Source organism: Phlebotomus papatasi, chromosome 2 (genome assembly GCF_024763615.1).
Source record: "Phlebotomus papatasi isolate M1 chromosome 2, Ppap_2.1, whole genome shotgun sequence".
Classification (NCBI taxonomy): Eukaryota; Metazoa; Arthropoda; class Insecta; order Diptera; family Psychodidae; genus Phlebotomus; species Phlebotomus papatasi.
In genome coordinates this window covers 14,226,519-14,253,418 of record NC_077223.1, presented here as the reverse complement: position 1 = coordinate 14,253,418, position 26,900 = coordinate 14,226,519, and the positions used below count along the sequence as shown (strand labels likewise).

Genomic DNA, 26,900 nt, shown 5'->3' with positions numbered 1-26,900 from the left:
ATACAAAATTCAGTGGAAATGGCTAATGCCCGGAGGTGAGATTTTGTGATTTCAAAGGGAACGAACTTTTTTTTTTCCTCTTGGGGCCGTCGTGGGAAAAAGCGTGAAAAGTTCCCCCTGCGGAAAAATGTATGATTTTCCACTCGTAAAAATACACACATTTATATATAACTCATGAAACAGCAGGGAAAATTGTAAGCACGAAAGAGCGTGAAAATTTTTCTGTTTTATGTGAATATTCACAGTGAATTTTAATGAATTTTTTAACCTGAAAATAACTAATTTACATTAAAATTTTTATATGCCAAAAAAAAACGAACAAGGAAAGTCAATCGCAAATTAATAAACACATGTAATAATTATACATTTACTGTGCTTTATCTTAAAATTTCCCATTTGAATAAAAATGAAAACACTGGTAAAAATAAATAGATCAAATTGATTCAAATTTGATCCTTTTGCAAAAGATGGATCAAATTTCAAACCCTGAATGCACATTTATCATAATATAACATGTTAATTTGATCTATCCTTTGCAAAAGGATGAAATTTGGATCAATTTGATCCTTTTATTTTTACCAGTGAATGCTTCTGACCTAGTAATGGAAATGCCTATTTTTCAGTGATTTTACTTCTGACCTTCAAAACCAATAAAAGGGTTTATTCAAGATCAATTGCTCGTAAGCAGAAAAATATATTACAACACTAAATGTTGATTTGTTTTTTTTTTACAAATAGGGTAAGTGTGCCAAATTCCGGCCAGCTTGCAATTTCGGCCACAGTTTTTATTACTCGAATTTCCATGAATTTTTAGTTTTTTGCACACTCTAGAGATTATACAATTCAAAAAATAACAAAAAATTTCGATTCCACGAACAAAATGATCTGAAAAAGACATTGGAGAATTCCGGAAGGGCAAGGAACTATGAGATTGAAGGTGGCCGGAATAGGCAACAAATGCTATGTCTACATTTTTATTCATTTTAAAATGTATTAAGAAAGAATTTAGAGAAAATAAAGACGATAGAGTGTCTACAAGCTTCCAAGCAACACTACTTATAAAAAAGTAGCAAAAAATTCAATTTGTATTAAAAATATTACATTTCAAACTTGAGACTTTAGCGCTTGCATGCAACTATGCCGAAATTTGGCACACTTAACTTACGTAATCTTTTTTAATGTGTAATCCAAAAATGTTTAATACTAAATTATGTAATAGTAAACTGTGTAATTAGACAACGAAACTAACAACTGATTACACTGCTGGCGCCTATATACATACATTTTGTTACTCATTACGTGTCACACTTCATAAATTTTAGACAAAATGTATACAAACAATTAAAATATATGTAGCAGTATACAAAACTTAGACATATTTATGTAAATTTGCAATAAAAAAATTGAAATTCAGTACAATTAGGACTCAAATAGACTCAGGCTGATAAGGATTTATCCCGAAGTATCATACACTTGAGAGCTGAGGATCATCGATTGAAAGCTTTTTGCATAAGTTTCCTTTACTTAACCCTTCACTGCCAAATTTTACAAGATAAATATTCTCGAGAACTATTTTGAGTCTATTTGGGCTCTTAATCACTCAAGCCAACGCCGGCTTATGGTAGATGTGATTCTTTTAAAACAAAATTTAGTTTGAGGGTTGATTTACTTATTTGCAAACATGAAAATTTTATAGGTTTGTAGCAGCGAAAAGTTTTACAGAAAATCTCGAAGTGCTTGCAACTTGATGGAATAACTCAAATATCAGAATTTAAGGTCCAAAATTGAAAAATTTCATCAAAATTCAATTTTCTAAGTACGATATCTCGAGAACGCCTAAATGCATTTTGAAATGATGTAAAAAAAGTTACAAAAAAAATAAATAAATAAATAGGGTAAAGTGGCCTTGCCTCTAAATGCGGCAGCCTGTGAGTAATTCATTTTTTCTCTTATTCTCTTATAGTCAATACAACAAACTATTTTCTATCAACCTCGATTAACAAAATAGAATTTTTGCTTAGGGAAATAAGAGAAAAAAATAAATGTTTAAAGGCTGCCGCATTCAAAGGCAGACCACTTTCCCCTATTCTATCTCAAGTATATTTGTGGATAGATTAAAGGAGTTAATAGTGTACACAGAAGTGAGTGAAGTACAGGATTACACCACAGTTTCAAGCTCAAACACATAGTCGAATTACTTTGTTGTGGGTATAAGTTATAATAATAATAATATAATAATGCTGGCACAACATTCCATGAAGGAACAAGGCCTTCCCGCAAGGGGATTTCTAGACAATCATAATTATTTTTTCTTTCAAGTGCAGTGAAGCTCACTGGATGCAATTCAAACACCTTTAACGCTAGAAAAATTCCTGGTGACCTAAAAGGGATTCGAACCCGGGACACTTTCATCATAGAGAGAGTGCTCTACCATTTGACCCATTGAGTGCCCGAGTGGGTATAAGTTGCTCGCATGAATTATAGAGAAAAATGTAAATTTTAATAAAATTCACTCCGTAAAAAGCATCGTTAACTATCCTTTAATTTTTTCCCACAAAAAAATCAATTTATCACTAAAAGAGAGCAGTTTTATCATTGTAAGAGAAGGGTTTCGGGCTTCGCACACTTGATACTTTCACCTATAATGAAATTGACATTTTTTTAAAAGAAATATGTGATTTAAGTTTAACTATTAATATATATTGCCATAGATAGGTCAAATTCATTGAAATAATATGGAAAAACTATGAAGTGTTCGAAACCAGAGAGTATGCAAAGCCTTAAAGTTCTCTCCTTGAGGGCCCTTGACCCTTGAGGGGTCATCAATGACTCACAAAATCAATATCACTAACCGTTTGGTCTCTCATAACAATCAGAAAATAGACAAGCTGAGACTTAATTAATTGTATGCCTTCTAAGTAACTTATACAATGTTACAAAATTAGCTAGAATTTAAACTCAGGGATAAAGAATGAAAATATCGAAATTTACGATGTAGGGTAAGTGCGCCAAATTCCGGCCAGCTTGCAATTTCGGCCACCTTTTTTGTTCCTCGAATTTCCATGAACTTTTAGATTTTACGTACTCTAGAGATTATACAATGCAAAAGAATAACAAAAAATGTAGCTTCGACAAACGAGATGACGTGAAAAAGGCATTGGAAGAATTCCCGAAGGGCAAGAAACTATGAGAATGAAGGTGGCCAAAATAGGGCACCAAAGCTATGTCTATATTTTTATTCATTTTAAAATGTATTAAGAATGATTTTAGGGTAAATAAAGATGGTAAACTCTTTACAAGGTTCCAAGCAACACTCTTTCAGAAGAAAGAATAAAAAAAAACATTTTGTATTTAAAATATTACATTTTAAACTTGAGACTTTGACGCTTGCATGCAATTATGCCGAAATTTGGCACACTTACCCTAGTATAGCTCTCTACTTCAAAACAAGCAATCAAGTTATAGCGAAAATCGTACTAAGATTGAGGAAAATGATTACAAAGAGGATTGGTCTGCGGAATTTGAGGCTTTAATAAAGCAAGTAAGATTATAGAGAAGAACATCTAAGATAGTTCTTACTTAATCTGAAGCTTTGTAGAAACCATCACTAAACGTTTGATACACTTAATATCTATTATACCTTATATTTTATACACTTACTTTTGTCATCTTCTTAGGTGAATTAAGTACTTATTGTTATTATAAGTCTGATGGTATACAGTCGTAGAAGGAAAACTATAGTGTCGAGTTTTGCTTGTGCTAACTTGCATCCTTCTCAATCCCGCTATAAGTTTGAATTCATTTGTGAATGATAAAAGTTTTGAGAAAAAGTTGTTAGCACGCCTGTCCGTCCACTTTTTTGCAATATAGAATTTAAACTCGATTTAGAATTTTTAATAGACCCTTAAACCCCTATTCCATTAGTCTTTTGTGGAATCATTAATATGATTTACATCAAAAATATAAATTACAGCTAAAATTCAAGAAAGTATCATATAGTGATTAGGGAAAATATGTCTTTTGTACAGAATTTATATATCTTTTTAAAGATACAAAATTTATCAATCAGTAAAATCATTTCCAAGAACCACTTTAAAGAACAAACAAACTACGAAGCTTTTCTGTTCTGTATTATTTATGATTTTGAGATACAAGATCTTTGGTATATATTAAAGATTTTTTTCTTTAAGGGTGATAACTTGTGAAATTTCCGGAACAAATAGTCCACATTTATCGTGTAAAATGAGCATAAAGTTCTTCATGTAAACCACCCTAAAAGCTCAATGAAATCCATGCTGAAAAATCGAGGAGTAAATCCCTATGAAAAAATGCAGGACATTGCATATAAATTCCCTCAATATTGTTGCTCAATTGCGAGCCAGTAGTAAAAGTATATCTCTCTGTGGAGAAAATCCTCCCCAATGGAGAATGAAAAATTCTCTTCTCACGGCAATAAATATTCTTCAGGGAAGTCTTTTGCATTGTTGTACATTTTGTCCAATTTGTAATTCCATTTTGGTGTTGGAGCAAAATGCCATAGATTGTGAGTGGAGATGGAAGTGAGTCAAAAGGTAACAAGTTGAAGATTTGCAATCATCCTCTTGATCCCTAAGCTTCGCCTTTTTTTCTTCTGCTACTTCCTGCCACATTTTCCACACTGAAAAATCCCCAAGAAGTGAGAGATAGGAGAAGAATGAATTGACAAAATCCAATCCAAGCTAGAAGGCAAACGACTCGTTCATTTCTTTGCACAATTTATACTTTCTCTCTTTTTTCCAATGGTCTTTTTTCATCAGCTTTTTTCTTCAGCAATTTCACTACTTTGCCCTTGTAATTGTCGACAAAAGGACAATGTATGTGAATTACACTTATAAAAAAAAACTTGCAAATGATCATTTTGTCATGTAAAGTTGCAAGTGGATTAAATAAATTATTTAATGAATATTATAATTAGTTTTTGATCAATAAAATGAGAAGAGCTTCTTTTTAGAAAAGAAATTAGGGGAAGTGTACCAAATTTCGGCCAGGTTCTAATTTCGGCCACTTTGAGTGTAATTTCGGCCATGCAAATAAATTAATTAAAATTATGTATGTTATCTTCGAATAGTCAATGAATTCATTTTGCTTTTAAATATTTATTCATTTTAGGATGTATTGACACAAAGACTGTTAAATTTTAGGCATAATTTGAATTTAAATTGCGTTGTCTCAGTGTAGAAAAAGTCTTACAAAAAATGTGACAGATCGATTGTGTTTCTGTCTTACGATTTGTGGTGAAGTGCAAGAGGTTTTCCTTTGGTGTTTTTCATGAAAATTCATTAGTTTTCATTAAAGATTGTTTCTGTTTATATTAATAGTGAATCAATCTTTAAATTTCGGGTGAAATTTCCCAGCTGAATCCTGTATTTCGCGTAAAAAAGTATATACTTTGTCAGCGTCTCTCCGGTGATGTAGTATATACTTATAAAAAGTATATACTTTATCAGCGTCTCTCCGGTGAGGTATTGTTGCCTATTCCGGCAACATCTTTTGCTTTCCTAAATTTCTTATTCATTTTGTGTGTTTTTTTTTTAATTTCTGAGTTCTACAATGTCCAGAGAAAAAAAACCATTGCTTCTATGAAAAAGATGATGTGGAAAAAGCCTTGGAAGAGTTCAGGAAGGGCAAATTGCTACGGGAATCTGCGCGTAAATTTGAGATGCTACTCTTCAAGTCTTCAGGACAAATTACACGGAAGATCTCAGGGCTTGTGGGTCATGTAAACGTATTAAACTAAGTATTAAACTCGTTCCGCTTGACGTTTTGAAATTTTCTATCCGTTCCGTCACAAAAGATGGTCAGAAAAAAGGTGGCCGGAATTTCACTCAAAGTGGCCGGGATACTACCCAAAGCTATGTCCATATTATTATTAATTTTTCAATATTTTAGGAAGTGATTTAAAGAAAACAAATATGATAAGCTAGTTTTCAAGGTTCCACACGACCTTCCCGAAAAGGAAGTAACAAAAAATATCAATATGAATTAAAAATATTACATTTCAAACTTAGGACTTCAGTGCTTATATGCAAATATGCCGAAATTTGGCACACTTACCCTATAGATACATTTTTTAATTTCTTCAATTTGATTATAAATTCAATAATATAGGTAGGGGAAGGCTTTCAGGGTTCGCACACAGTCTGGCTTCTAACACTTTATATTTTTCCCATATTTCTTTAATGTCACACATTTCCTAAAAAAGTAAGTTCAGATTCATTAAAGGAATATGGCAAAAAATATGAAGTGTTCAAAGTTATAGTATGTGCAAAGTCTAACTGTGTTATCACACTTGCATATTAAAATTTTAATATGATTCACATTAATTGTCGCTGGTGAGAATCCAAATATGTAATTTGTGTGTTTGAATCATTTTATATTCAAAATTTGATCTATTTGTTGATAAAAAGGTAGACTTGGCCCGCAAAATTTGATATAAATTAATTTATAGCATTAATGCGTAATATTAATGCGATTTTTTCTTTAATTTTTTAATGTGAAAAATATTTATACTTTAGGTAAATTTAAACTTATTTTTGCAGGCCAAGTCCACTTCTTTACCAATAAATAGAAAAACCCCAAATATTAAGTGACTCAAAGACACAAATAACATATTTGGACGCTCACAAGCGACAATTAATGTGAATCACATTAAAATTTTAATGTGCAAGTGTGATAACGCCGTAAAGCCTTCCCCCAATAACTCTCCAGAAACAGTAGTACCTTAAGATTCTTCGAAGACTCTAAGTAGCAGTCTCTCACCGTTTGACCTAGCTTTATTAAATGGGTATAATAAAAATTAATTGTTACGTTTCATTCTCTACATATCTACATAGTTCCAGCAATAAAAAAGTTCCTCGTATAATGTAAAATATTAAAAATAGAATAAATATTTTTGCCAACCAACGCGTGATTTTGTATGAAAAATAAATTTATCCACAAAATGAACGTGAAATATTAATAAAATAGCAATAGAAATTCCTTGTGCATATTTTTCCCAGCAACTTCATCCGTGATTTTCATCATGATTCCCATATTTCTCTGGTACCCAGACCACCTTAACACAGATTATTTGAATCATTGGTACAAGCAAGAGACGCAAAATACGTGCAAAGTCCTCCCCAACATTATCGACAAGAATTCCTTCTACTCCGTGAGTAAGTTGCTGGATTTTTCTTCTTTTTCCCCCCAAACTCTTACAGCAATTTCTTCGCATTTTCGCTCGTTTTAATTTCCCGCCACCCTCTCCCATCACAAGGGATTTATTCGTGCGAGCGTGCGTGACGGATAATCAAGTTGCTCCTCGAGCTAACTCCTTTTTTTTGTATGTTGTTGCCCTCCTCATTCAACCACGAGCGACAACAATGCCAAGAAAGACATGAGTTTTCCAGGGTGGATTTGGCGAAGAAAACTCCAAGGGGGATACAATATAATACAATAAGGGGGATTGGTGAATTTTCTTTACCCATACCTACCCACCACCCACGTAGAACGAAAATTACATACAAAGTATTACATTTTGTACACACAATTGTCCACAGAGAAATAACCCAAGATCCCACGGAGAAATGACCAATGGATGAGGTATAATCCAACTGAATTTCAATGCCAAAGTCCCAGTGGGAAATTGCTGTGAAAATTCATTTAGAATTTTAAGACAGAAATTCCATGGAAATTATTTCAGCAACGTGATTCAATGAGTCAGACTCACTGAGAAGAATTTCACACAGTTTGTTGTTAATGATTTTTTGAGGCGTGACCTAAAACTGTAAGTTATACGGGCTTCAGAACTAAGGCTTAGCCATATAACTTAACTGTTATAATGACCAAACAAATGACCTAGGGTAAAGTGATATAATTTGGAATTAGTGTTACAAGTTGGACAATTCGCCGGTACAAGTTGGACATGGCTTTTTTCTTGATAAATACAGTACAAAATTTGTTTTTAAGCAAAAGGAACCAAATTATAAAACTAAAGCATTAAAAATATACAAATAAGAATGAAGTACTAAATTTATCAAGACAAAAAGCCCTGTCCAAATTGTACCATTGTCCAACTTGTACCATGGTCTAACTTGTACTACTTTACCCTATTAGATTCTGAAAAAACAATAAAATTGGTTGCCATTTAAGATTTTGAAATCTTCGGGAATTGGGCTAAACCTCTAATCTGAAGGAAGACTGCTTTACAGTTTGTAAGTTAATGATAATTACTAAACGATTAAAAGGATTGAAATTTTACTCTTTTACGATTTAACAAATCTTCCCTAGAGCTAAAGGCTTGCTGGTCAGAGTTTGCTTGCTTGAAGTAGCTTTAATCTTTTATTCTCAAAGATAAGTCTTGGGCCACAAAGATATTTTCATTGTAAATTATGATATGACTTGACTATCATTTTTCCAGTTGGATAACGAATTTAGAATACGAATGTCACTCAGGAGGATTAGGCTAATACGATCTGAGGGTTACACCCTAGACTGGGTCAACTCGTAATACCAGCATGACAATTGAAAGCGTGTCTTTTTTGGAAATTCAATTATTTTAATACAAAATATTCTAATTAATTACTTTGCTTTTAGCATTTAATCAATTAGTTTATGAGTTAGTATCTTCAATAGTAAGCAATTTCAGCTTGGATAATTTTCAAAATAACAATTTCAGCTAAAAGCTTTTCTCAGAATCATACGCATCAGTTGCGAATCTGAAAATTCTAAATATAACCGCTAATAAGGAAGGATTAGGGTAAGGGCTCATAATTTTGGACAGGGTGCTTATAAGCATCAATGTACTGAGTTTGAAGTGTGATATTTTCAATACTAATTGACTTTTTTTGTTACTCTCTTTTCAGAAGGGTTGTTTTGAAACTTGGTAAGGGTTTATTGTCTTTGTTTTTACTAAAATTAGTCTTAATACTTTTAAAAATGAATTGATATGTAGAGGTAAATTTAACTCGAATTTTGGACAACTTGGTTTTTAATTTGGACAACTTGGCCTTATATTTGGACAGTTAATCCGCCTCAATAGGATGCCCATTCTTCTCCATTTAAAGAACCAATCTTACAAAGTCCTCTTCCTGTTTATGTAAGGGAACCGTAGAATGCCACTAGAAGCCCGGAAACTTTCCATATCATTCAGTAAAGTGAGTTGACTTCGGTACTCCGCGGATTCGCGCATTCCCTGGCCTTTCCAAGTGCTTTTCAAGGCTTTTCTCATGACATCTCGTTCGTAGAGATGATGCTCGTTTGTTTCTTCAGGTATTTATACAACTTGGTCATCACAAAAGCTAAAAATTCACGAAATTTCGAAAGAAAAACACCTGTCGAAAATAAGGGGCATCACCTCACTGGTGAATCTCTTAGAAAATTGCCCATTCTTCACACGAAAAACGTAATTCACAAGGCAGATCTCACTTCAGGTCAAATCAACAAGTCACTATAAATGTGAATCAACACAATATTCAACGAATATTTCGCTCCTTGGAAATTACAAGGGGCCAAATCAATCTGAGCCATTTTTCAGGAGATAGCATAAAAGATTCAACTTTGTATAAATAATTATCTCAATTAAGTATGTTAATAAAAACAATTTAATTCTTTTGTATTTGTATGAGCATTATGCCCAACGCACAATAACTTTTGTTTATTAAACATGTTTTTGACATTTCAATGAGAGTGAGTGAGATCTAGATCTAGTGATCTCTCTCATTCCCATGGAAAATTTTGAAAACATATTTACAAACAAATGTTATTGTGCGCTGGTCATTATTATAAACATCGAAGCATACATATTTTTACCTTTCAAAATATGTTTTTTTAATGAGTTAGCTCTTTGTCATTCTAAATGATGCGCAAATTTTCATGAAATTAGAATGACACGGGATCAACTTGCTTGAGTTCGTCCCTTGTTTTACAAAAATTTGAACGATAAATTTTGTGCCCCTTGACTTCAAACAAAACCGTGTAAGCAATAATAAAGAGTAAAATTTTGAAAAACTTTTGTAATTACGAAATTTAATGATTCATATCATCTGAAATTTTATTAAATTCTCTGTCTGAGTGCATTAAAACCTAAAAATCGCCAAAAAGTGAGTTGGCCCCCTGTAATTTCCAAGGAGCGATTTAATAATATCACTTAAAAATAGCGAAGAAAAATTGTTAGTACTTCACCACAGCTAAATAAGACCAAACACGATGTTATGTCTTATTTCTCGTAAGCAATTGCTTACACTGAATTTTCAACAAAGCAATTTTAACTCAAATCATATTCAAAATTTAACGTATTTAGTGTTAAAATCTTCCAAAAAGAACAAATATTTAGATAGAATTCATTATTCATCAAATATTGGAATAAAATCCATAATTTTAATCAATTTATTTATAGTGTCCAATTTTATACTCAAAGTATCCAAATTTAGAAACTGTCCAAAATTATGAGCTCTTACCCTATATATTTTGATAAATTTGTTTATCTTATTATTTTCATGAAAAAACACATTTAATTAAGCAAAATGGATGGAATATCTATTGAAAATATTTTGAAAGAACAACTTTTGAAGCAGAAATTGTTTGAATAAGATTGGAAAAAATCTTGCGTTTAGTTACACATTAATGCGAGATATTTTTATATTTTTTATGTTATTAAAAAAAAGAAATCGCCTCATAGGAATTTCTTTATATGAATTCCCTTGAAAAATAATCATTGGATTTCCAATAAAATTCATCCAGTGAGGGAGAAAATTCAAAAATTCAATCACCTTTATTGAAAATTGGCATGCTCTACCGAAGGAATTCCTTTTGGATTGGGAGTGGAAAAAATTCCACCAAAGACGACAATCACGTGAAATACAAATACTTTCACGGATGGGTGGGGCAAAAAAGGCGGGAGAAATCCTTTTCACCCAAAATGTATACACAAAAGCTTTTTCAGAGTAAGAAGAAGAAAAAAACTATGCTATAATTCTCTTCCCATTCATACATTTTTCCCCACGAAGACACTCTTCATCTCCTAAGATGGTGGAACAAGAAAAAATTACAGGAGAGAACCAGTGAAATATTTCAAATGATGACTTTGAAGGGAAAAGTTGAGGAAGAGTCACGTGAAAAGTTTCACCAATTTCTCTTGATTCGTGCGCGCGACAGGAATATGCAAGGATGAAAAATCCTCTGGCGAATGCATCTGTTCATCAAAATTGGTCTGAATGGAAAAAAAAGGTTGGAAAAAGCTTCTTATGTACCCCCTTCTATTCATGGGCCTCAACCGAATTTTCACCATACTTTCCCAACAATTGCACACTGAAGAATGGCATCTGGGAAAACCCAGGGAAGTGTAATCACAATAAATACCCACCTTACAGTAAAAATTCCCCAATGAAAAGAAGAAAGAATCATGTTTTAAATATACTGAAGCATAACACAACAAAAGAGCTTTTCTTTGGCAAAGCTTTTCACTTTAGAAATATTTTTACCTCATCCCAGTAAAAAAAAAAGCTCGCATATATACACTTTTTATTCGACACATGACCTAATGCACCGAATTTCTGTAATCTCCATTCAATTGTTCCCTATAAACAATCAGTACACTTGAACAAAAATATACAGGATTTTCACCACATATGGAAAAGACCACTATGTAGGAAAAAAACTAACATAACCAGAATGAACAAATAAATAAATAAACAGTCAAAATGTAAAATAACAAAATATACACGAAATTGAATATTCAACATATGCAAAATCCAATCACAATTAAATGGATTTTATATTTATTTCTCTCTACTTGCGAAACTACAAAGAGAACAGAAATGAGCATGAGGTGAACACTAACAACAAAAAAAGTGTAATTTTTAATCCCATGGAATTGAGAATCAAGGCTTAAAAACAGTTGTTTTTTCCCGCAAATTCGCACATAAACATTTCAAAGAATTATAAATATTTACATCGGTGAATGTTTTAAATCTGCATAAATCATAAGCTCAAGACAGGTGAATTTTTTTTTCTAGGCAACAGATTATGAGTTAGCATACCCAAAAGTTAACGAATAAACCAAGAAAAATTTTTACCATGTTCACAGATTAGCATTCTGCTAAAATATAGAACATGGGAAGACAAGTCTGTATTAAATACAATGCAGTAGGTCATCAAATTTCATGCCTGGCTTCTTTAGAACTTTTAGACACAAACTATTATACGGGCTTCAGTCTGGGGATTTAACTACCTTTTCCGAAGTACTCTAAGCAGCAAACAAGAATGCATTAGTGCAGTAAAAACGTGCAATAAAAATGTGTATCATAAGATAGAGATTTAATACAAAACTTTTTTTTAGAGTATCTCCTGTTTCGTAAGAAAAGTTAAACCATAAAGTTAATCTTTCAGTTTCAGAAGGCTCAACAGATTATTTGCAATTTCACATGGGTTTATGTCTAAAGATTTAACTGGATCTAAAGATTTTCACTGGATTTTAAAGATTTCAAGGATTAAATGTCCTTGTCTAGTGACGTACTGACGGCAGGGAAATAAGTGTGAAACTCTCAAGATACAACCATAAAGTAAATTCTTTTAAGTTGCTTCATATCTATATAATCAGCTGCCGTTAGACTTTCTGGAATCGTCTAAATTTTATGAAATGTCCTAAAAACGTTCTTTCTTAGAATCATATATCTAGGTTTTTGCGATTATTAGGCTTTTGTAGGGGGAAGTGGTGCATCTTTGAATTGGGATACTTACTTTTAAAATTGAAATTGAGGCTTATCATACTCCAGTTTGGCTTCATAATTGATTTTTCAACCTAAATTATGGTAGTCTTGTTCCATTTAAAAACAGGAGAAAAAAATCCCTATTTCAGAGATACCTCAATTCAAAGGTACCACACTTCCCCCTATTACTAATTATCTTCTTCTAATTGTTCAAAATCAAAGGGAGAACAGAAAGATGATATCTCCACTCCACATTGTGCTCGTGCCTTGCCTTACCCAGCCTATAAAGTTACTCAATAAGATTAGGGGAAAGTGGAGCACCTTTGAATTGGGGTATTTTTGAAATTGGACTTTTTTCTCCTAATTTTAAAATGAATTAAGGCTTATCATTATGTAATTTAGCTTTACAAGTTGTTTATGTAGCTAAACTATATCATAGTTAGGTCAAATTCCATTTTAAAATAAAAGAAAGAGCCGAATTTTATAGCTGTCCCATTTCAAAGGTGCCCCACTTATCCCTAATGCCCTACACAGGCATAGGACTTAGCCCTATAAGGATGAGTGGGACACTGGTGTCCCAAATACAAAAACAATGTTTTCTGACTATTTAGAGTGCAAAATAACTTTCAATTGTTGAAAAAATGTTTTTGTTTTTGGGACACCAGTGTCCCACTCATCTTTAACCCTTTAACGACGAGACAGTTTTCGCTGACCGAAAATCAGCAATAAAAATGAAACCGATAAACAAAACTTGGTAAACGTCTTGCATATAACCTTCGAAAAGCCAACAGAGTCCTATTCAGTATATTTCTTGCCTCTATGAACGATAGGGACAAAAATAGCCAATAAATTAAAGTAACTTTTCTGACGATACCAATGACTGATAATTTTCACCTTAATGAAAAATATTATGTTTGAGTATTGTAGTTTCTTGTTCCAAAACGGTTTTGCTTAAAAAAAATTGGAAGTATAAAAAATAATTAAAGTCAATTTTCAATATGAAAATTAAAAAATTCGTAATTTTTAAGCTTAAAAATTTACTATATAGGAAATAGCTGAAGACTTGCAATAAATATCCTAGATTCCTTTAACCTTCTACTTTGCAATTACGTACAAACATAAGAAAAAAATAATTTTAGGTAGTTAGGAAAAATTATTTTTTTATGGGACAGCGGTGTTCCAATCGTCTTTAAAGGGTTAATGGGTTAAGCCCAGAGACGATTTAGAGGGAAAATATTTGAAATGTAGACTATTCATTATTTTAATTATAATTACGTTAAATCGTCTCTTGGCTTAAGCCGCAAGTGTGTCCAGCACAAAAGAATCACCGGAATTTTGTGCAAAACTCTATAGGGGAAAGTGGGGCAGCTTTAGAATTGGATTACTTTTCTACCATTTTTAAATTTTAAATGGAATTGAGCTTTTTCAAGATGTATTTTAGTTTCACAAACGCTTTGTAGAGCTAAATTATACCATTGCGATATCCTGAAAAAAAACTCCATTTAACAGCTGCTCCAATTTAAAGGTACCCCACTTTGCCCCTATAAGGGAGAGTGGAATGTTTGGGTTTTTTTTTGTTGTGTTTTGACTTTATAAGAATATTCCTAAGACCTAAGAAACTGCATTGGTATACCCAAAACGTTACAAACTAATAAACTCAACTTATTTAGTCTGTCGTTTTATTCTCAATACCCGAATTGGGGCAAAATGAGACAATAAAAGAGTTGCTCAGAAAAAAGCATTTTTTACCACAATTCGGCATTTATGGCTAAAAGATGCTGCAGTCCTGGGTCAAGGACGACCTCGGGGTCAATCTCATCCATGGATTACACTATAAATCACTTCCCAAGAAGCAAAACAGCTGCCATATAGAACCAAGTATTACACAAGTCTTTTAGTGCACTTTTAAAAGACTTAAAGTGAGAATTTTCTGTTGAAATTCATAGAAGCTTTTAAGATCCTTAAGAGTGTGCCACTTTACTTATAGTAATCTCAGTGATGGAACCAAGAGCGTTATAAGCAAATAAAAAGTTTTTTGGTGCTATAATGCCTTACTTAGGGAATTCTACAAGGCTATATTAAGAAAAACTTGCTTCTTGGTTTTAGTCTTATTCCTAGAGTCATATATTTTAATACCATACACCATCCAGAAAAGTTGGAAGTTTTTCGGATGCTTTTTAATCTTTACAACACTTTCTTTAAGTCTGTTTTAACAACCGTCTCTGAGAGAACACTTTTCTCATTTTTTTTCCATATTTTTTCGCATATTCAGGCAATAGAAAACTACGTAAAATACTTAAATTGTTAAAGAACTGTCTCTCCTTTTTTGACAGTAAAACCTTTGGAGTACCGCTTACGATTTCATCGAAATTTCCCATTGTATTTATGACCTCTGAAGTAGTCTAAATACCAAGTTCCAAGAGGAAAAGTGAGACATAAAAAATTACTATTTTGATCAACAACTTAAATCTTTTGTGTCATCAATCAATGTTCAATTTTATAACACACCCAGTGAAATTTGTTTAAGAAACATGCACGTAATGGGTGTTAAGTCGATCCGGTCAGTCTAAAATCTTTTTGTATAAAAAAGACATGTGTAAGAACACTTTCTATTTTTATACAGCTTTTAATTTTATAATCAAAACTCAATGAAAAGTTATTCAATTCAATTCAATTTATTATATTACCAAATAGGACAAACTGTCCTCTGTACAATAATTGTCCCTATACACTTAATTGTCAGGGATTTAAGGAGTGCGTAGCAGTCTCAAATCTGAGGATAAGCTCCCTCTTCCGTTCACGAGGTAAGCTATTCCCTAAAATATGTTATAAATAGGGGAAAGTGCCCATGCTTGATACGATCCAAGCTTAATAATAACTATTTATTTTCTATGTTAATCAATAGTTATGACTTATCGCAATATATTTCAATAGCTGGTGCTAAGCCTCACATTTCCTAAAAAAATTAGGATCCTAGCTCTTTTTTCCTAGTTTCACGAAGCAAAAATCAAAAATAGGTCCAAAACAGTAAATTTTGATACATGATATTTTATAAGTATTTCTTAAATAATGTCGCTGTTCAGGAAAACTACTATCATAGGCACATAGAAGGTTCATCAGTATTAATATTTATGTAAAAATAATTTTACTTGGGGACACTGTTTTTGTGGGTGGTAACAAATTCATAAATTCTACTTGTGTCCATTCTATTCTAAGAAGGGTCCATGAATGATAATTTTAATGTGGCAACTATATCATTAGATGTGATTATTTCATAATTACACATATTGCAATCCGCCAATTTTATCGACAATTGACATAGCCTTAAACCCTGTTGCCTGAATTTTAAGGTTGCAGAATGACATTTTCATGGACTCAAAGTGAAAAAATGGTTTTCGTTAGTGCCCAAATGCCATAAAAACATGGCTTACAAAAATTACATAAAAGTGATTTTAAAACTAATAACCAGTCGTACAAACGATTTAAGCAGATAGATTAGAGTTCCGTCTAAATATTGATGTGCAATTTTTTGTATCCGGTGAAATTTTTGCAGTGAAAATAGGCCTCCGATTTGTCGAAACAATTATTATACAAGAAGGCCCCGGACCCAACTTGTATAAAAATCGCCACTGAATTTCTATTTTCTTCTTGAGGAAAATCTAAGGATTTCCGGGAACTATTTGAGGTGGGATTATGAACCTAATAAGTGAGACATTTTTTGTCATAGTGGAAGTATCGCTTCGGTTTGTATGTTAATCAGAAAAAAATCACAAACCTTGGACATCATTTTACAGTATCAAGCATGGTTACTTTCCCCTATGTTTTTTGTTTTAATTCTTTATTGTCATCCAGGGGCCTATCAAGCCTAATAAAAAGTGAAGCTATTTTTCACTTTTCCTTGTAAAAATTTTGCAGCTATTGCACCGCGACTTAAACAAATCTGCTCGTAGTTCTTGTATTACTTCGGCGAGCATTATAAAATATGTATTTTTAAATAGCTTTTAGTGCACGATTTCGAAATATATCAGACTGATAAGTCAATTCTCTTTAGGAATAAACTTGCCAATAGTCTTCAGTGCCTTTATGCAAAAACGTATGGAAAAATGAAATGTCGAGAGGCCCCTTTTGTCATCCTTATTTAAAATAATATTCTGGAGGCGTTTTGTTATACTCACGTATCGTTTTTGAAGAGTCTCAACTCAAAACTTACTCTACTTCCATTATATGGCAGTTTCAGTTCGGCTTTACAATTGTTTTATGAAATGGAATTGAAGGATATTAACTAGTCAGGGCTTTTTCAGGATTTAAATCCGATAGAAAATCGGTAAGTGATGTTAGCCAGGAAATTTTTAAGGACTGATATCGATACAATACGATTTTTTCAAGAGTGGAGCTATCACTTATGGACTGGACAGCTTCCACTAATCTTCAATTTTTACCTAAAATGATTTCGAAGAATTACAAAAATGTTATCACACAATAAGATGCAAATTTTATGAATTTTCGAAATCTGCTTTAGGTAAAAATTTAAGATTTTTGCAAGCTGCCAAAAAGTGTATAATGTCTGTAAAGTATTTACTCCACTCTACGTTTTCAATTCTCAATAATACCAAGTTACTCCTAAGTAAGCTACAAACTAAATTTACAATATACGATAAAGTACAATGCAGATTTCATTGAAGATTGAACTGAGGAAGTCCTCAATAGTGAGATTTGTAATAATTACAAAGGGTTCTTTTGTAGAACTGTATTTATAGAGAAGTGTATTGAATTGTCGTGATGGAAACACATTTTAGAAAATACTAAAGCACTACTCAATGGATAGGGAGATAGCTGGTTTGAATAATCAGCTTTAAATACCATATTGTAAGGCAGGAAAGTATGGGTGCAATATAGAGGGCATTAAGTATAGGAAAACACTTTTGGTATGAGAGGAAGTAAAATATCCTGTGACAATCTCCCAGGATATTCAATAAACCACATTCTCAGTGTGCTATTTCAATATTTCAATTAATATTTAAACCACTAAATCATTTTCAATGTTGATTTTCATCCTTTCCCACTCTTCTGTGCACATCCACAAAACATACATGAATTTACACAAAATTCACTGCCTTTTGCATGGGAGCTTTTTCACTTTATAAAAGCCCTCCATACCCTGACATAACATAACATACAACTAGTAGATAATCAATTCAATTATTTATTGAATTACAATTTATATAGCAGTTAATATCATCGTGTGGGAATTTGTTAGTTTTGAGAAGAGATATACAAAAGGGATACAAAAAAAATAAATTGATTTTCATTGGGTATGATGGAAAGTGAAGCTCTCTACGAGGAAAAAAAAGGAGAAAATGGAAGGATAAATCACTGAGAATAAATTGAGAAAACAATGTGAAGCACTGCTCCCAGAAAAATATCGAAAGGAAAAATCAATAAAAATTGTTTAAATCAAAAAAGAGACATTTTTCTCTTATATCCATCCATATTTTTTCCCATTAATTTCACTATATTTCCGAGAGTGTGTGCGTTATGGTTGTAAAAGTGGCGGGCAAAATTGCGGCCGAAATGATTTAGAGAGAAACAAATAATTTTGCATCAAAAGAGAGAAGAGGATCCAGCAAAAAAAAAAGCCAAAACCACAGCCTAAATGGCTCTCACTTGTAATATCTCTCACTATAAACATCTCGCAATTTATCCCACCCCAATTTTCCACACTTTCCTCTCGTCCACGCATTTTCCCGCGCGAGTCGTGCGACCAGAAACGACGCTCAAGTCACCCCCAAGCAGTAAGAAATAAAAAAAGATTCACAAGAAGCAATGAATATAAATTCTTTTTTCTCCACCATCTACACCATGATATTATTTCCTCCTGTGGATTCTTATATGACGAAAAAATGCAAATATTCCGGCGAGAAATGAAAAAAAGGAGCAGAAAGAAGACCTTCATTTTCCCAGCCACCCATTAAAATCCTGGCCGTGTGAAATTACTCCCATTCTCTGGCCACTAAAACGCCCCATTCCTGCTCCCTTGAACCATATCTCCGCACTAAGAACATCAGTTACCCAGCAACTCTTTGGAGAATTGTGCTAGATTATAATTTGATTTCCTGACTTACATATTTTCCACTCTCACAGGACATACTGACACTTTCATCAAGAAGTGTCGGAAGTACAAATTGATAATTTTCAAATCTCAACTGGGATTTAAGGCCTCTACACATTGGCAGCAATTTTTGTCAAAAATTGCTATTTTGAAAGAAATTGCCTGCAGTAGGGGAGACTGGGGCAAAAAGTCACAAAACGGATATTTTATTTTTTTACAAGCTACTCGAACGCTTCAAAAATTTCTAAATAGCGCAGTTTTATAGGAAATTTACCGCTCTACAACTTTGTGAAAGTAATTTTCCTCTATTTTGTAAGGAAATACGTTTATCGAGCCAATTTTTAAAAGGTAATTTTGTGACTATTCTCAAAAATGCTGGGGCAAATAGTACCAGACATGGGGTATTATCATATTTTGATGCGCTTCATTACGGGCTTAAGTAAATTTGAAAAAATACCTAGAGGACATATTTTCATAGAAAATTTATTCATCTGCACCTTTGTAAAACACCGTTTTTTCTACGATAAAAGTGAGACAACGAGAAAAGCGCCTTTCAAGCTATTTTAGAAAAAAACACACAAAAGACTGCAAATCGTTTAACAAATACAAACAACAAGCGGCGAGACATGATAATGGCGTCTCTTTTCGCAGTGAGACATCAGAAATTGTTTCGCTTTTTTGTTACTTTTTGCTCTATACCTTTTGTTACTTTTTACCCCAAGTGGCCATTTTTAATAAAAGGATTTCTGGACAAAAGAACTTTTATGAAATTCTAAAATAGATAGCGGATTCGTATTCAAAAAAATCCAAATTATTTAGAAAATATTCACCAGTGCATCAATTTTGGAAAATAAGTAGGTAATAATTGTTATCTTCTGCAAGGAAAGTATTTCAAAAATAGGGCTAAGAATTTCGATATTTTTTATTTTCTAAATTCCTTGTTCGAATTCTCAGAAACTTAAGATATTGAAGAATATCTATGGAGGCTATCTATAGAAAAAAAAATTGGACCGCTATCTTTTTTACCTTGGAAGATATTGAATTTTGAATTTTTCGATTTGTGACCTTTTGCTAAAGTCTCCCTTACAATATATAGAAACCGACAAAATTGTGTCAAAAATGCAATCTTTGATGAAAATTGTTTCCTTTTACAACACGCCTTTATACAAAGGGATTGGAATTATTGTATCATGGGTAATAAACACTGGATAAGACACTCAATAGATCAAGCTTTGGTTTCTTGTAAAAAATTACTAAATATGCACATCAAATGTGTAACAATAAACTTGAAAAAAAATGTGTTCTATTCACTAAAGTTCTTGCAATAAAAATATTTATAGAAACATTTTAGAGCAGTTAATCCAACTAAAAACCATATAAAGTAGAGGAAAGGTTTGAGGCTTCGCACACACTCTGGCTTCGAACACTTCTCACTTTTCCCATATTCATTTAATGAATTTGATCTATGGAAATATGAAAATAGAAATAGAGATAGAAAGGTAGAGAAAAGAAAATATAAAATCAAAAAATTAGAGCAAAGAAAAAAAGAATAACCTGACCGAGCCTGGTAGAATCTAGCGATACCAATCAGTGATGATCTTGCATGAAAAGGAAGGGAGTTGAACAAGAACCCTGTCGACAAGGATAGTTCGGAATATCTGATTAGAGTGACCTCTTGTCACCAAGAGTCTGTGCAGCCTGGTCGAGGCCATAGGAATCAGAAGTGAGGTCAAGTAATGCAGCCCTCCCGATGATATCAGGCGAAACAGAAAAGAAACCGCTCTCTGACGGAGGTGCGATGGGAGATCACAAGCCACCAGCATGTTGCGTTGTCTAGAGATATTATCACGAGAGCCGAGACTACAAACGCCGTAGTGTTTCACAGTCAATTGTGAAAAAGAGTTAAGCACCGTAAGTCATCACTGGGAAGAAAAGAGATCTGACGAGGAGCAGGCGAGTGTTGATCGACGTGATCTCACGAAAGCGTCGGAGTGTGCGGAGAGTACACTAAATCTTTTGATGAATATGATAGAATATGATAGAGATAATCAGACCAGGTAAAGGAGGAGTTTAAAATAATACCTAGGTTGCGTATCCGATCAAAAAGTGGGATGGATTGCTCATAGATATTGAGAGAAGCTCCTAAGGGATTTTAGGAAATTAAAAGAGCCTGAGACTTTTTGAGATTACTCATTGAGGTTAGGTTCTGATTTTCAAGCTGCTGGAGTTGCCTAATGGGTTGCCGAACCATAACACTTTCAGCTGTTGAACCAATACGCAGTGTAGTATTTGCGAGTTTTTCGCCAGTAGGGAAAAACTTCCTCCGATGCAAAACATTTTTACGTTAATATCAATCCACATTAACCTTTCATCCATTGGTGTAAGTGGTTTTTTTTTCTGAAAATGAACTTAACTGTAAGAAATCACATGAAATGTACGCCATCATAATTACCAATTTTGGACCAATTTTATATTTATGATCCTAGACCCTAGGAAAGAAGAGTTAGACTGCTTATTTTTGTCCTAAAGATGTGTCTTATAATTACCTATATTATGGCTAAGAAATTAGGGTCCATCTCTTTCCCAACAAAGAGAAAATTCGGATTGTTCGAAGGCTCGCGCGTGCGAAGCATGCCAAACTTCCCCTACACTACACTGATAAGAAATTTTCAACAAGATTGTGAAATGTACAATTTTTATTATTTTCTTCTAACTTTACCATATTTCTAAGATATGTTACAAGCTTAAGGTGCACTCAATACCTGTTTTACTTTCCAATCCCATATAACACATTTTGAGCTTGAGTGATTGAGGAAAATTTAACAATTCCCATCTGACGTATATCCACGAATTTCCAATCGCACATTAATATTCCCATGGTGAATATTATTCCACTAGGGACTGCTTCTTCAGCTAGAAATCCATTTGAAGATGGATATTGATGTTTCACAAAGCATCCTCTCGACAACATTTAATTGACGCGTCCTCATTTATGTGTTCCCCCTCAAAGTCAAAAAGACGTGACACATTCAAAAGATTCACACCATCATTTCCCCTCGGGTTTTTGCACCAAAAGCTTAATATATACCCTCGTCATGTCTGATTGCAGAAAACTCAATATTTTCAAGTGATGATCATTGAGAATCATCACTTTTGTGCTAGAGCTAAAAGTTCATTTGCACTTTCTTGCTCTCCAGGCTGCATATCTGGCAATAATTTTGAGCTTCAATTATTATTTTTCCATCATGCTCACTCATTTCTCATTGTATCTCATCCTTCATTTCAATTTCCCTTCTTTGTACCCCTATTTCTCTTAGTTTTACGAAAAAGGGTGCCAAACCATTGGCAAATGATGCGAATGAGAAGTCAGAATCGGATTGCTATAAGGTTCAGAAGAGAAAACACAACATTGTGGCATTTGTAAAGAGAAAAGGGGCACCGCTCTGTAAAACCCCAAGTGGTACATTTTCGTGTTGAAGGGATTCATGAAAGAATGAGGAGATATTTGTTCATATCTCGAAAATCCTCCTACAACCACCTCCGCACCCGGAGGTGCTCTACAAAGTGAGATATATTCCATCTAATTGGACTCGCAATTAAACAATGGACGTCTCCCCTTTTTCGTTCCGGCTCTCATCACCCAAGGCTCAATCCCGGCCGTACACACACAATCAGCCCCAATTGCAGGGAAGGACCATGAAAAAAAAGTACGAGGGGAAATTCATTTGGCCATCCTCAGTCCAAAAATTGTGAAAACTCGAGGAATTTTTTAAATGGAATTCTTCACATTTTCACCACTCACGCGCATTTTTTCGGCTGTTGGCTCACACTTAATTAATCACTGTGATTAATTAATCTACCTCATTTTGCGCTATGATTATTAATTGATTTTTCACCACCTCACAGACTTAATGAGATTTTCAGTGAAATTACACTGAAAGAGATGATTATGATGAATATTTTCCAAAGCTGAGCTTTACTCTCATTTAGTACCGTAAAAATTACATGAAAATCAATCTTGCAGAAGAAAAATTAGCGAGTTATTTAGGGGAAAGCGGGGCAATTTTACACACTATGTTTCCTTCATCCATTGTAAAAAATCACTGAGAGAAATCCGAAAAAGTTAAAATAACATTCCGGAAATGTTAATTTTACCCTGCAGTATTGATCCGAAATCGGTGTAAATTTTATGCTTTTTAGGTGTATTGGGGGTTAAATTTACACTTCTTTCTTCTTGATTTTACCCTTAAAAGGTGTAAAATTAACATTAAAAATGTTGATATATTTTTACACCAAAAAAGTGTTAAATTTATGAGGAAAAAAAGTTAATCGCACCCTCTTTTTTTTCTCAGTGATGATATTGTTAGATCTGGAAAAGAACAACTAACGCGAAAAAAGACAATTGGAATTTTTGATGCATCCTATTAGGGATAATCCCAGAACCGATAACGTTCTTCCTAATGATTTACATCAGAGGCGTGCAAGAACCGTGTGAAACGGAACAAACGACAAATCAAATTTGTACGTTAATGGTCAAAACGCTACCTGAACAAACTTATTTTGACGTTTATTCGGTTTCAGCGGTTCTTGTACACCCCTGAAGGGGTATTCTGTAACGCTCTGGCAATGCCATATAACAAATTGGGTGCGAATCTTAGGAGAGCTTTTTCGAAAGTGCGATTCTGTAGCCGTGACATTCCCATTTCAGCTCACGTGGCATTGTCAGAAGTCACATATTTGAGATTTCTGGCAATTCAAATGACAATGAATTTTGTTAAACAAATCAATCAAGACGTACTGTATTTTCATAAAATCATCAAAGGGATTTCATTAAAAAATCAATGAATTACATTTTCGAACTCATATGTTATGACAAAAAAGCTCGAATGGCATTGTCAGGTTTCGAACTCACGCGTGGCAAAGCCTCAAATATTACAGAATTCCCCTACTGATCTACATTCTAACGCCATCTCACACTACTAAAACCCATTACCATAATTTTGCAGGAGTAAGTTAGTATCAAGAACTCAAAAGACACTGGTAAAAATAAAAGGGTTAAATTGACCCTATCGCGATCCTTTCGTAAGGGTATAGAACGGACGTTTAAATATGGTCCACCTTTTCAAGTGGTTCATTTCAAAATGAACACCTGCTGAACCATCTACGCCAAATGATACTCAGTCACTGAAGAATGAGGACAGTTACCTGACAATAAGAGCTCCAAAGCAACCTTCAGTACCCATAAGGATGGTAGAGGTTGGGCGTATCAAAGAAATAAAGGATTAGGACTGATGGGTTACAGCCGTCGACTGGGTTGACATGTGTCAAATAGGCCGTACACTCCACACAATTTCATCCATTGAAAAGCTCCTGTTGTTCTCTTTGAAAGGTTTGAATTCAAAAGCTCTTTAAAAGCCCAATGCAAGGTATCCTTTACTTGAATCACTAAAGTGATTTTATATAGATAATTTTACCTTGGTTTGATGAAATTGAACATTTTAAACAATGGCCCATTTAGAAGGATCCCCAATGATCCTTTTATTTTTCCAGTGTAACCTGAATACTATTGATACTAATTTCACGAAGGAGTTGTTATGTTACGTAAAACTACCACACCTTTCCCTATTATGCAAACTACACACGTTAATAACGTAAAAAAATAATTTCATACAAGGAGGAAATGGGGCACCTTTGAATTGGAGAAATTTTAAAATTGCGCTGTTTCTCTTATTTTTAACTCTTTCGTCTCCTTTGGGACACTGGGTACCCATGGAAACAACAATTTTTTTAGACTATCTAGAATCGATAAAAATCCGATTCTTCTGGATAATTACAAACTATAAGGATGTCCAAATCTAGGATATTTTTTGCAGGATCCCAATTAACTCCTGAGCTAAGATATTCTTGGTCAAAAATCGTGAATTTTCGATTTTCTGCTTCCTTGCACATATTGTGACTTTTTTCATATTTCTAGACCCGAATAAGGAAAAACCTCTCGGGGCCAATAAGTATGATAACTATCAATTACAGATTACATAAATTCGAAAAACAATTTTTTCATAAATTTTCAAAAAACTTGTTCAAAGTTGATGGGTACTCTCGTCCCCAAAAATCTAGAGGTCAAATGTAAGGTTATCCCGCCAATGTCCGCCATTTGCTTTTTGACACCAACCTTGTAAGAAAATTAAAGCGGGAGCGAAATTTTTGTCAATATGGCCGATAATTTTGACATTTGGCAGCGAAGGAGATTGCTTTCGGGGAAGTTTTTCCTATTCTTCCAGATTTTGGTGAATTCTGATTGTCCAGGAAGTGTTTTTTTGGCTCTTGAGAAAGCTTAATGTGTCTGCAATAACATCCTGTTGAGAGAAATGTGTGTTAAAGTGCTATTCTGTGAAATATTTTGAGGAATCTGTTGGCAAGCAGGAGCTGAGTGTCCTTTTCAGCACTTCCTGGACATCCCACAAGATACTGGTCAATAATTCTTCTTGTTTTAGTGATCAACATTGTAAAGGAGTTATTTGACATGCAAAAATAATTCACAAAATTGATATTATTGGCTTTTGGAAAATTGAAGTTTGTCCAAGTTTCTATCTTTTGCGTTCTTTAGGGGACGAGAGTTGGGATTGGGAAACCTCGTATTTTACATTTCGTATTTTACATCTTCGTATTGCACATTTCGTATTGCGGAAACTTCGTATTTCAGCACATTTCGTATTTTACCATTTCGTATTTCACATTTCGTCTTTCATACATTTTGTACAAAAATTGAACATTTCGTCTGCCATACATTTCATACAAGCATATCAACCAATAAAATAATAGAATTGTAGTTTTATAAGGTCAAGGGCGCTATGCGCGGGTCTAAGTTTGAAGTCGAACATCATGCTTTTTAATTATTCATTTATTTAAAAATTTTATGTAAATTTCCAACTGCTTCAGCAAATATTTCAAATTTTACCACCAAGTCTGAGAAATATTGGTAAATGTTTACAATATGCTCTTAAAACCCATTTGAGCCTTTTATTCATAACTTTATCAAGACATTAGATGGAGATTTTATAAAAGGGAAACGTGACCATTAAAATGGATTTTATAATAATTCCTTAAGTTTTTTTTGTAGATATATCTTGTGTAGCCGGGCTTTTGCCCTGAAAGATTCTTTATGGAGACCAAAGCTTTTCGCGGCCAATTGCCCAGCACCGCCCAGGCTCTGTGCCTCCATCCGATCTCTTCCAGGCCATGTTACCGACTGACTGACAGTTATCTCTTGTCTTATCTCCTGTTATCCTGTTAACCAAGGCCAAGCTCATAGACGACGAGCAACCGAACCAGTAAAAGGCCTTGCTTGAAGCGGGAGGCGGGAAATATGAAGTTGCTGCGAACAGGGAAGGGATAGCCGAGCCATTGCCGCTCTGTATTATTATTATTGGATATGAGATGGAGGTAGTCCATGTGAACATTTCGTCCTTTGACACCGTGTATTTTGATTTCGTTAAAACTATTAAAAATTGACTAGATTTCGAGCAAAAATCACTGAAGACTAATTGGACATGAATCACAGAACCAAGTTTTACCAATTTCGAAGCCCCATTTTCGAAGCAAAATATCGGAGTCCATTTGACATTTGAAAATTTAGGTTATGTTTCGTTCTTTTAGCGATTTTAATCATTTCTTGGACTGATTTCACTAGTTTTTCATCACTATATGTTAAAAAATTACTTGTTTTAAGGAATTTGTGTGGTAGTTCCCCCGACACCTAAAGCTTAAAATCTCCCGCTTGTGGCATTCTTCCGTTTCGTGATGTTATCATCGCCGGCTAGCGCCGCTTGCTCGGTTCGATCCTCGCTCACCCTCAGTGTTAGTTGATCACAAGACAGCGAGAGAAGAAGACATTCTCTCCAAAAGTTCGAGAAAGGAGTTCTCTTACTGCCCATTCAGTCAGATTAGTTTCGGGAACAAGCGAGGAGGGGTTGCGAGCAAGCGAGAGCAAGCCCCAGTTCTGCCTATAGGGCGGGCAAAAGTGGATTTTACCTCCACATTTGAATGTTATTTTTTCACCAAAACTT

At 33.8% G+C, this 26,900-nt stretch overlaps 1 protein-coding gene across 1 annotated transcript in view; it reads right to left on the bottom strand.

The window, feature by feature from the left end:
- The window catches only part of LOC129802670 (uncharacterized), a 154,314-nt gene that overhangs the window by 48,276 nt on the left and 79,138 nt on the right, over nucleotides 1-26,900 (bottom strand). The window lies entirely within an intron of this gene.